The sequence below is a fragment of the Phaseolus vulgaris genome, chromosome 10, assembly GCF_051622355.1.
Source record: "Phaseolus vulgaris cultivar YP4 chromosome 10, ASM5162235v1, whole genome shotgun sequence".
Taxonomy (NCBI): domain Eukaryota; kingdom Viridiplantae; phylum Streptophyta; class Magnoliopsida; order Fabales; family Fabaceae; genus Phaseolus; species Phaseolus vulgaris.
In genome coordinates this window covers 32,809,587-32,821,494 of record NC_143507.1, presented here as the reverse complement: position 1 = coordinate 32,821,494, position 11,908 = coordinate 32,809,587, and positions in this window count along the sequence as shown.

Below are 11,908 nucleotides of genomic sequence, written 5' to 3'. Positions count from 1 at the left end.
ATCATTATGGATGACAAATTCTTTGGACACAAGATAGTGTTCCCAAGTCTTTAGGGCTCGCACAAGTGCATAGAGCTCTTTGTCATAGGTGGGATAGTTGAGGGTGGCACCATGGAGTTTTTCACTTAAATATGCAATGGGATGCCCACCTTGCAACAATACCGCACCTATGCCTACCCCCGATGCATCACATTCTATCTCAAAAGTTTTGGAAAATTTTGGGAGAGATAGAATTGGTGTATTGGTGAGTTGAGCTTTTAGCCTTTGGAAGGCTTGCTCATGCTTTTCATTCCAACAAAATGCCACATCTTTTTTAACAAGTTCATTCAAAGGAGAAGCTAGACTAGAAAAATTATGCACAAACCTTCTATAGAAGCTAGCTAACCCATGAAAACTTCTTACATCACTTACATTTTGTGGAGTGGGTGATGGAAGAGGCCCAAGCACAAGCCCACGTGCAAGCCCACCAAAGGGTAGATTTGGGCCAACCATAGAGTTATGGCCAAGAGGATCCAAGAAGACGTTCTTTTACATGTTCAAATGCCATAAACTCTAGTGTAGAGTAGACTTTAATTTCTTGTCAAAATTAGCATAGGAACTTTATTTGTAATTTTCTTAGAATTAATTTTGGCACCTAAAACACCAACCTAGGTAAACTTAGAGTTTCTAAAAAAACCTCTAAATTTACCAAGGCCGGTCTAGAAAGCCCATGGAGGGGGTGAGCATAAAAACTAGACACACCCCTCCCCATGTGCTCATTTGTGCACCCATGTGCCATGTGCACCTGTGTGCTTCACATTTACATTTCATTTGGCTAGCATTAGGGTTGCATTATGGTCCTCCTTAGCCTATAAAAGGAGGAGCCTACACCTTGTATTTTCCAAGTTTATTGTGAGTAAAGTTATGCTGCCATTTTGTGCCAAGCTTTGCTTCTCCCTAGAACTCTAGGCTCTAAACTTCACATCCTTCACCTTTCCTTGGGCTGGCCGAACCTCCCTATGTTCATACCTATCATGCACCTTCAAGATCAACATCACTCTTAGGAGGATCTTGCACACACACCTCCATAGCTTCCGCACCATTTTCTTACATGATTCAAGAAGACGTTCATGAAATTTGCCATCATTTGGTATCAGAGCTTGGGTTCTTCAAGATGAGTTGCTTTTGGTCTTTTCATTTCTAGTTCTTCTTTATTTCATGTTGTTCATCTTATTTCCATAATTGTCTTGCTGTTTTTTTTTTTTGCATTTTAATTTGTTTTGGTGTGCTATTTGGAAGATCCAACCGCAGCACTTTTGTTCAGTTGATCTTGAACAAGTTCTTGTGCAAATTGTGATAGGATTCCATACACCTTGAGTTGTTGTTTTTCTTTTAGTAATTTGAGTCTTTATTGCTTACTTATTTTGGTTCATATTATGCTTTTGAGTCTTTAATTTCTGAATCCATATATGTTTTGCCAAGTCATGTTCATCCACAATGTCAACAATTCTTAGTAGTCCTTTATTTGGCTTGATTGTTTCTTGATTTTGGGTATCTTTAATTGCTTTGAATCTTCTGTTCTTTGATCTTTTGGTGCCTTTTTAATTTTAGTTTGAGTTCTTATTTGTGTTTAGATCCTACACATTCTATTTCACAAATTCTATTGTGTTTAAATTTTGGTATCTTGCTGTTTTTGTTTCCAGTTTCCAGAATCCCCTGTTTCAAATTTTCTGTGCTGGATGTTTTGTTCCAGAAAAATATTTTCACTCATAGGAAAATTTTGATTCTCTGGAATATGCAATTTTGAAGTGTTATAGAAAGGACAAAAAAAGAATTAGTCCAAAAGAATCAACAGAAAAAAAATGATAAATCTTTTAAAATCAGTGTGCAAATTTGAGGCGCTACAGCTGGCGTAACTGAACACCAAAATTGCAAAATTTATTAAAAAAAATTGGTGCATGCGTTTTGAGTGATTCCAAATCCAGATTTTAGCTAAGATCTTGAATATCTTGCATATTAAATTTCAGAATCATATCTTAAAAACACAGCTCAGCATAAATTGGGGAAAAACACGTTTCTGGACCACAACATTTTCCAGTGGTGCTGTTTTTTTATTTGGTCATCTAATTCTAGTGCTATTCTTAGGATTCTTTTGTGTGCCTACCTTTATTTTGGTACCTTTTATTTGCTTGCTTAATATTTCTTGGACCTCTTTCTAGTTGTCATAATCTAACCCCTTTTGGTGGTACTGTTTTATTCAATTAAATTGTTTCTTGCTTTTGTTCTTTGACCTCTAATTTGGTGCTGGAATTTATTTCTCCTTTGGTGCTTAATTGAATGAAAACTTGACTTGGGTAAGGTCTAGTCTTTTGATAGGTTCTGGAATTGGAGAATTAAAACCTTCATTCTAAGGGGAAACAAAGCCAAGGCCGAAACAAGCTTTCTTGAAAAAACACTACAAACACTTGGAGGGCCAATAAGCAAAGACAACAAGGAAGTGCATTTAGCAAAAAGTGGATCAACAAAGGGAGTTTTTCTTAATTTCCTTGCAACTTAATTTGTGTTAATTACTTCTTAATTACGATTTAGACGGTGAGTGTGTCTTCAAGGGCTCCAAGTGTCCAAGAAGCCTCACCTAGGGCCGACTAGTATAGAACTCTTTAATTAGCAATTGTTAATTGTTCTTAGTTGTTTCTATATTGCTTAATTAGTAACGCTTTGTATGTGTGGTTGTTTTAAGTTTTGTTAAAAACCGTCTAGCTTTGTTAATTAGTTAGCATGCATTGTTTTCTTGCATTAAAATCTGATTTCTCAACTTAATTGTGTTCCAAGTGGTTTACTAAGAGAAAGCTTTGTGTGAAGACATTGAGGGATAGTTTTTGGCTAAGGCAAAGGCTTGGTATTTAAGTAGTCCACTGTGACTCACCTCCCTTACCTGGAAGACTACCTTCTTTGACTTCCCTAAATTTTTCTCAAGGTAAAATACTTCTACACACAAAGTTTTAGTCATGTCTTCTCACTCCTCTAAATCTCTTAAAAGTGAGGTGAAATCCTTGAAATCTCTTTTGAAGCAACTTACTAAGGATATTCAATCAATTTCATCTAAACAATTGAAGAATGAGATCAAAACTAATGAATTGACTAAAGCAAAGAATGAGAAGTCTCAATTTTCAAAAAAATTACATTCTCATGCATCTAGCTCTAAACATCATGATTATCTTGGGGAAGAAAGTCTTAGGAAAAATTAATATCATCAACAATTCTCTAGGAGAGCTAGGAAAGAGAGACAAGAAAACCTAACCAAGCATATCTCTCACACTCAAGCTAGAGAAATTCCATGTTTAGAATACCTTGGCAATGATCAATTAGCATCTCAATGTTTCAATGAAAGATCTATGATCTTAAGGGACAAAGATGAGAATAGTAGCCAAGAAAAAGAAGCTAGTGAGAGTGAAGAAAATGTAAAAATAGAAAAGCAAGAGAAAACCCTTGGGAAACAAAAGGCGTGGGAGAAGAGTGTTCCTTCCCACAAGGTCATTCAACAAGAAGGAAAAGTTGAAAATACATTTGAAAATATACCTCTTGTTGAACAACCTAGCCTTACCTTTTGTAAAGGAACACTTGTAAGCCTAGAAAAAAAAGAAGAATCCTTAAAAAAGGCTTGCATAGATAAAAATATAGTAGATTATTTTACATACATGCCAAGATATCACCAAGTGAAGGTCAAGTCATCTATAGGCATCTACAAAGACAATTTTTTATGTGAAGTAGTGCCTAAAGAAACTTGTCATGTCTTATGGAGACAACCTTTGGAACGAATTGAAATTTCCATGAACAAAGGTTGTATCAACGAGACTACCTTCACACATAAAAGAGAAATTCTTCATGAAGGAGAACTCATGGGTCAAATTAGAGTTGATAAAACTCTAGAGCTTTTAAAAGGAAAATTATTGTCCCCCATGCGAAAAGATGTTCAAAGACATTACCCTAGATACATTCCGTGTTTTAAAAATACATCTAAGGCGATGTCTCATGAACTCTATACTCCTTCACCTTTTGCAAATGATCCTTGGGAAGACATAAGCCTAAATTTCATATTAGATCTTCCTAGGACAACAAAAGGTTTTGATTCCATTTTCATGGACATGGATAAACTCTTCCTTAAAGAAGTGACAAGTCTTCATGATTTCTCTTCAAACTTAGTGTTGGATAGAGCTCCAAAATTTGAAAACCATCATTTGAGGATTCTCTTGGAAAAACTTGCAACTAAGTTGTCCTTTTCAAATTCTTATCATCCTCAAAAGAATGGTCAAAATAAAATTGAAAACATAGCTCTTGTTACTATGCCTAGAGAAATCATTAAAGACAACCACAATTCTTGGGATGAGTATCCTTTTTCTATTGAGCATGCATACAATAGAGTAGTCCACAAGACTACTAATATTTCTACATTTGAAGTTGTATGTGAACATAGTCCTCTTTCTCTTTTTGCGTTGTTACCACTTCCTAAAGGAATTATGCCTAAGGAACAAGTAACCACTATTGAAAATTTTACAAAGCATGAGAGGATTAGAGAACACATGCAACCATCAAAAGAGAAATATTGTAAAAAGTTGCCAAAAACAAAAGAAAAACAAAAATGGAAACTTCATAAAATTGATTTGTATATAACTGCTTCAACTAACTCATGTGCTTTATTTGATAATTCCCCTAGGTGGACGTTTGATCCGGGAGGGCAAGCATAGATGAAGAAGCAAGAGACTGCTATCCGAGATCAAATCTCTAGATCTGAGGATAGATCTTCTCAAGGAGAAGGAGATGATGGACACCATCCAGCCACATCCATTCCTCTAGCCATGAAGAAGAAGAAGCAATGGATTTGAGGACAAATCCTTTTCAAGAGGGAGGGGATGATGGAAGAGGCCCAAGCACAAGCCCACATGCAAGCCCACCAAAGGGTAGATTTGGGCCAACCATAGAGTTATGGCCAAGAGGATCCAAGAAGACGTTCTTTTACATGTTCAAATGCCATAAACTCTAGTGTAGAGTAGACTTTAATTTCTTGTCAAAATTAGCATAGGAACTTTATTTGTAATTTTCTTAGAATTAATTTTGGCACCTAAAACACCAACCTAGGTAAACTTAGAGTTTCTAAAAAAACCTCTAAATTTACCAAGGCCGGTCTAGAAAGCCCATGGAGGGGGTGAGCATAAAAACTAGACACACCCCTCCCCATATGCTCATTTGTGCACCCATGTGCCATGTGCACCTATGTGCTTCACATTTACATTTCATTTGGCTAGGCATTAGGGTTGCATTATGGTCCTCCTTAGCCTATAAAAGGAGGAGCCTACACCTTGTATTTTCCAAGTTTATTGTGAGTAAAGTTATGCTGCCATTTTGTGCCAAGCGTTGCTTCTCCCTAGAACTCTAGGCTCTAAACTTCACATCCTTCACCTTTCCTTGGGCTGGCCGAACCTCCCTATGTTCATACCTATCATGCACCTTCAAGATCAACATCACTCTTAGGAGGATCTTGCACACACACCTCCATAGCTTCCGCACCATTTTCTTACATGATTCAAGAAGACCTTCATAAAATTTGCCATCAGTGGGCCACTCTCGGATGGCTTTGACTTTCTCGGGGTCTACATGCACCCCCCTTTTGTTGACAATGAAACCTAAGAAAACTACACTATCTACACAAAAGGTACACTTATCCCTATTGTCAAAACGACTATTTTTCCTAAGCACTAGAAGAACTTCCCTAAGGTGACTTAGATGGTCTTCTAGGGTTTTACTATACACTAGGATATCATCAAAATAAACTACTACATATTTACCTATGCAATCTCTCAAGGTGTGATTCATAAGCCTCATGAATGTACTTGGGGCATTAGTAAGCCCAAAGGGCATCACCAACCACTCATATAATCCAAATTTGGTCTTAAAAGCGGTTTTCCACTCATCACCTTCTTTGATTCGAATTTGGTGATATCCACTTTTAAGATCAATTTTGGAGAATATGGTTGACCCATGTAATTCATCAAGCATATCATCAAGCCTTGGGATTGGATGCCTATACTTGATGGTGATGTTGTTGATTGCTCGACAATCACAACACATGCGCCATTTTCCATCCTTTTTGGGCACCAACAAGACAGGTACAACACAAGGGCTTAGGCTCTTTTGAACCCAACCCTTCTCCAACAAGTCTTGAACTTGTGATTCTATCTCCTTGGATTTTTCGGGGTTTGTTCTATAAGCAGGCTTATTTGGTAGGCTCTCCCCCGAAATGAAGTCAATTTGATGTTCTATACCTCTAATGGGAGGGAGTCCAATAGGCCCTTCATTAGAGAATATATCTTCAAATTCACTTAAAAGTTTTTCTATTGGAGGAGGTAAATTCATAAGTTCACTACTTGTGGCAGTGCATGTAAGTGCTCCTTTACAAAAGATAAGGCTTGGTTGTTCAACAAGAAGCAAATTTTCAAAAACGTTTTCAAAAGGCTTTTCTTGTTGATCAACCTTGTGGGAAGGAACACTCTTCTCCCACGCCTTCCTATCCCTAAGGATTTTCTCTTTTTCTAGCGCTTTTTTTTTTTTTGTTTTCCTCATCCCTCTTATGTTTCATTTGTATTTGGTCTTTCACGAATTGAGAATGTGGTAAAGGACAAAGTACAAATTTCTTATGTCTGTGGGTGAAGGAAATCTCGTTAGTGAGACCATCATGCAAGGTTTTCTTGTCAAATTGCCATGGTCTCCCTAATAAGATGTGGCAAGCTTCCATAGGCACTACATCACATAAAACTTTATCTTTGTAGTTCCCTATGGAAAACTTGATTTTCACTTGCTTGTCTACACTTAGTTCCCCATTTTCATTAAGCCATTGAATTTTGTAAGGTTTTGGTTGAGGAACTATTTGTAGATTAAGCTTTTCCACCATTCTAGCACTACAACAATTACAACTAGATCCACTATCCACAATGAGGGAACATATGTTTTCTAAAACATTGCATCTTGTATGAAATATGTTCTCTCTTTGTGTTTCCATGGATGTGCTAGGGTGATTGTTGAGGGTTCTCCTAATCATAAGCAATTCCCTCTAGTGGAGCTACCCTCTCATCCTCTCCCCCTTCCTCTCTCTCACTAGGCTCATCCTCGCCACTAGTGCATTCATCTACACGCTTAAGAAACAAAGTCCTTTGGTTTGGGCATTGTGCTTGCACATGCCCTCTACCATAGCACTTGAAACACTTAACATCTCTAGCTCGGATGGGTGGGGTTGAGGTTTCTTTGGTGAAGGGTTTGGTAGGTTCTTTTGGTTTTTCTTTTGATGTATTACCCACCCTTCTAAACTCTTTCTTGGGGTAAAAGCTAGAGTAGGAACTCACCTTTTGACTTGAAGTTTTGCGCAAGATTTGTTGTTCACCTTTAATGCAAAGTTGAACCAAGTCATTCAAGTCTTGGTAAGGTAGGAGTTCTACCCTATCTCTTATCTCAAGTGATAGGCCACTAAGGAACCTAGCAATGGTGGTGTCCTCCTCTTCTCTAATGGATGCTCTCATCATGTAGAGCTCCATTTTTTGCCTATACTCTTCCACACTCATGTTTTTTTGTTGGAGTCGGAGCTTGTCCATCAACTCCCTATGGTAATAGGAAGGTATGTGGCGACGTCTTAGGGCTCCCCTAAGGTCATTCTAATATGCAATGGGAGGTTCCCTATGAAGACGTCTTTCTCTTTCGAGAGAGGTCCACCAATACATGCGTTCCCTTGGAAACTAAGGGCGGCTAGGGGTACCTTTCGTTCCTCACTCACCCTATGGCAAGCAAAGAGTTGTTCTACTTTCATCTCCCAATCTAGGTAGATTTCTACATTTTCTTTTCCATGGAAGTGAGGTAGATCTACTCTAACCTCCCTTGGCCCCTCTTGTTCCCTTTGCCTATTTCTTCTAGGGAGTGGTTGGTAATAGTCATTAATTCTAAGGCTCCCCTCCCCTAGAGACTCATTACTCCTAGATACATGAGTATGAGTTTTCTTTTATTTTTGTGATTTTTGTGATTTCTCTTCTTGGGCTTTAGCCAATTCATTAATTTTTGTCTCATTCTCCAATTGTCTAAAAGAAATCATTTGCACAGCTTGTGAAACTTCTTTCAAAAGAGATTTTATAGATTTTACTTCACTTTCAATAGACTTTGGAGAGTGAGGAGGAGAAGACATGGCTAAAGTTTTGTGTATACAAGTATTTTACCTTGAGAAAATTTAGGAAAGTCAAAGAAGGTAGTTTTCCAGGTAAGGGAGGTGAGTCACAAAGGACTACTTAAGTACCAAGCCTTTGCCTTAGCCAAAAACTATCCCTCAATGTCTTCACACAAAGCTTTCTCTTAGTAAACTACTTAGAACACAATGAAGTTGAGAAATCAGATTTTCAATGAAAGAAAAAAATGCAAGCTAACTAATTAATAAAGCTAGACGATTTAACAAAGCTTAGACAAGCCAACCACACATGCAAAGCATAACTAAAGAAGCAAGTTATGTAATTAAAAACAATTAACAGTTGCTAATTAAAAACTCTACACTAGTCGGCCCTAGGTGAGGCTTCTTGGACACTTTGAGCCCTTGAAGACACACTCACCGTCTAAGCACGTAATTAAGAAGTAATTAACACAAGCTAAGTTGCAAAGAAATTAAGAAAACTCCCTTTGTTGATCCTCTTTTTTCTATTGGCACTTCCTTGGTTGTCTTTTCTTGTTGGGCCCTCCAAGTGTTTGTGGTGTTTTGGGAAGTGTTTGATTCTGCCTTTGTCTTTGTTCCCCTTAGAATGAAGATCCTAATTCTCCAATTCCAGCACCTATCAAGAAGACTAGACCTTACCCAAGTCAAATTTCCACTCAATCAAGCACCAAAAGAGAATAAATTTCAGCACCAAATTTAGAGGTCAAAGAATAAAAGCAAGAAACAAATTAATTGAAGAAAACAGTACCACACAAATGGAGTTAGATTGTGACAACTAGAAAGAGTTCCAAGAATATTAGACAAGCAAATAAAGGTACTCAAATAAAGGTAGGCACACAAAAGAATCCTAAGAATAGCACTAGAATTAGATTACAAAATAAAAAAAACAGCACCACTGGAAAATTGTTGTGGGCCAGAGAACGTGTTTTTCCCCAATTTATGCTGAGCTTCCCTTTTGGAATTTGCATCTGAAAATTGATATGGAAGATATTCAAGATCTTAACTAAAATCTGGCTTTGGAATCACTCCAAACGCATGAGCCATTTTGTTTTAATAATTTTTTCAATTTCAGTGTTCAGTTACGCCAACTGTAGCGCCCAGATTTGCACACTGATTTTAAAATATTTATCATTTTTTTTCTATTGACTCTTTTGAGCTGATTCTTTTTTTTTTTCTTTTCTGTAACAGCCTAATCTTGCATATTCCAGAGAATCAAAAATTTCCTATGAGTGAAAATAATTTTCTAGAACAAAACAGCCAGCACAGAGAATGTAAAACAGGGGATTCTGGAAATAAAACTGGAAACAAAAACAGCAAGAGACCAAAATTTAAAGACAATGGAGTTTGTGAAATAGAATTTGTGTAGGATCTAAACTCAAACTAAAATTAAAAGGCACCAAAAGATCAATATCACAGCAGTTTCAAAGTAAGCAAAAATACCCAAAATCAAGAAACAATCAAGCCAAACAAAGGACTACTATGAATTGATGACATTGTGGATGAACATGACTTGACAAAACCTATATGGATTCAGAAATTAAAGACTCAAAGAGCATAATATGAACCAAAATAAGTAAAACAATTGTTCAAAGACACAAGAATTGTTCAAGATCAATTGAACAAAGTGCACCGGTTGGATCTTCCAAATAGCACACCAAAACAAATTAAAATTTAAAAAACAGCAAGACAATGGAAACAAGATGAACAACATGAAATAAAGAAGAACTAAAAATGAAAAGACCAAGAACAACTCATCTTTGAAGAACCTATGCTCTGATACCAAATGATGGCAAATTCATGAAGCTCTTCTTAGAATCATGTGAAAGATGGTGCGGAAGCCATGGATGTGTATGTGCAAGATCCTCCTAGGAGCTATGGTGATCTTGAAGGTGCATGATATGTATGGGACTAGGGAGGTTCGGCCAGCCCTACGGTAAGTGAGGAAGATGAAGATTAGTGCCTAGAAACTAAGTAGAAGCAAATCATGGCACAATGTTGGCAGCATAACTTTACTCACAATAATCTTGAAAAATACAAGAGATGGCCTTCCCTTTTATAGGCTAATGGGCCGTGAAAGCTAAGCTAATTACACATGAAATTGGAGCAAACTGAAATGCAAATGACAAGGCACATGGCACATGGCCGGTCATGTGTGCTAAGGTTCTAGAAAGTGCACAAATTTAGAGTAAATCACATATAAGACAAACTTGTGCTTTCTAACACTACCCTAATTACTAAGCCACCCCTAATGGGCCTCCATGTAACATATACAAGGTCTTCTCTCTTCCATCCGTGGCTAGGTCCATGTGGGCGTGAATATGCTTAGCCATTGACCTTGTAATAGGGCCTAGACGGTCAAGGCCTCCTCCTAGACGCTCCATGTGTAGCCTTCCCTCATCACGTCCTAGACGCTCTCTCCTTGAGTCTAGACGCTCATCACGGTCTAGTCTTGGGTCTTGGCCTCCATGGTGAGGTGTGCTTGGCCCTCCTCCATCATTATTTACATGTTTTTTGTTTTTTTCGCAGACATCTTGGATACGAAGGTGTCGAAGTCATTAATCCAAAAAGAAAGATGGAAACAAAAGGTGTTTATTTATTTTATTTTTTCTCTTTGGCTCTTTTATGTGAGGAAAGAGATGGTCAATGAAAGATGATGCAATGATATATTGACTCGGATGTAATGATATATTGACTCGAATGTAACATTAATGGTGACACTAACAATTAATAAAATAAATAAAAATATCAAATGATTAGTGTTTAAACTTAAAGTACGTACATCTCAAAATAGCAAAGTATAAAATATTAAGAAATAAAGACAATATTTAACCTTACTTACGCAGTGTTTGTTTCCGGGTGCCAACAATGAGGAGGGAGGGGCGAGCGGGTATGATTTACGTTTGGATCGGTTTATTTGAAGGCGCGGGCGAAGATGGGTGAGCGGAGGGGGCAGTTTTTCTCCTCCTCACAAAAGTGAGGAGATTTGAGACGATTACAACTGGCAAAGACCATTGACATAGCATTTTACTTTTCTATCCTTTGTGCACATGTGAATGGATTTACTGTGGTGCAGTTCTGAGCCAATGAGTTTTCTTTTCATTAGACTCTCAGTGCTACTTGCAGAAGAATCTTGACCAAAACAAAACGGTAGACCCGTGAATCGGAAACTAAAGCTGTGTTTGCTATAAATGAGATGAGGGATGAGGTTTGATTGTTGTGTTGTGCCCAGAACAAGAAAACGAAAGAGAGTTGGTTTGAGGAAGGTAAAACTCACTGTTTTGGCGCACTGGTTTCTCTCCATCCTTTTTCAAAATCGATTTTCGTATCACTGTAAAAGCTGTAGAATCGATTTTCTTATCTCTTACATGCTATAGAATCGATTTTCCAATGTTTGTGTATGCTATAGAATCGATTTTCCATATTGTTGGATGGTGCAAAATCGATTTTTAATTTTTCCAAAAGATGCGGAATCGATTCTCTATATTGAAGTGATTTGGGAGAATCGATTTTGTGGTTTTTGAAGGTAGAAGGAGAATCGATTCTCCCTTGTGTGAGAAAAATGTTGGATTCTTTTATGTATTATTTTATTTTTCCACATTCTCTTCATCACATTGCTTCTTCTTCTTCTTTCCAGTGCTTCTTCTTGTGCTCTTCACCTTCAAGTAAGTTTTTATTTATTTTTTTCTAAATATA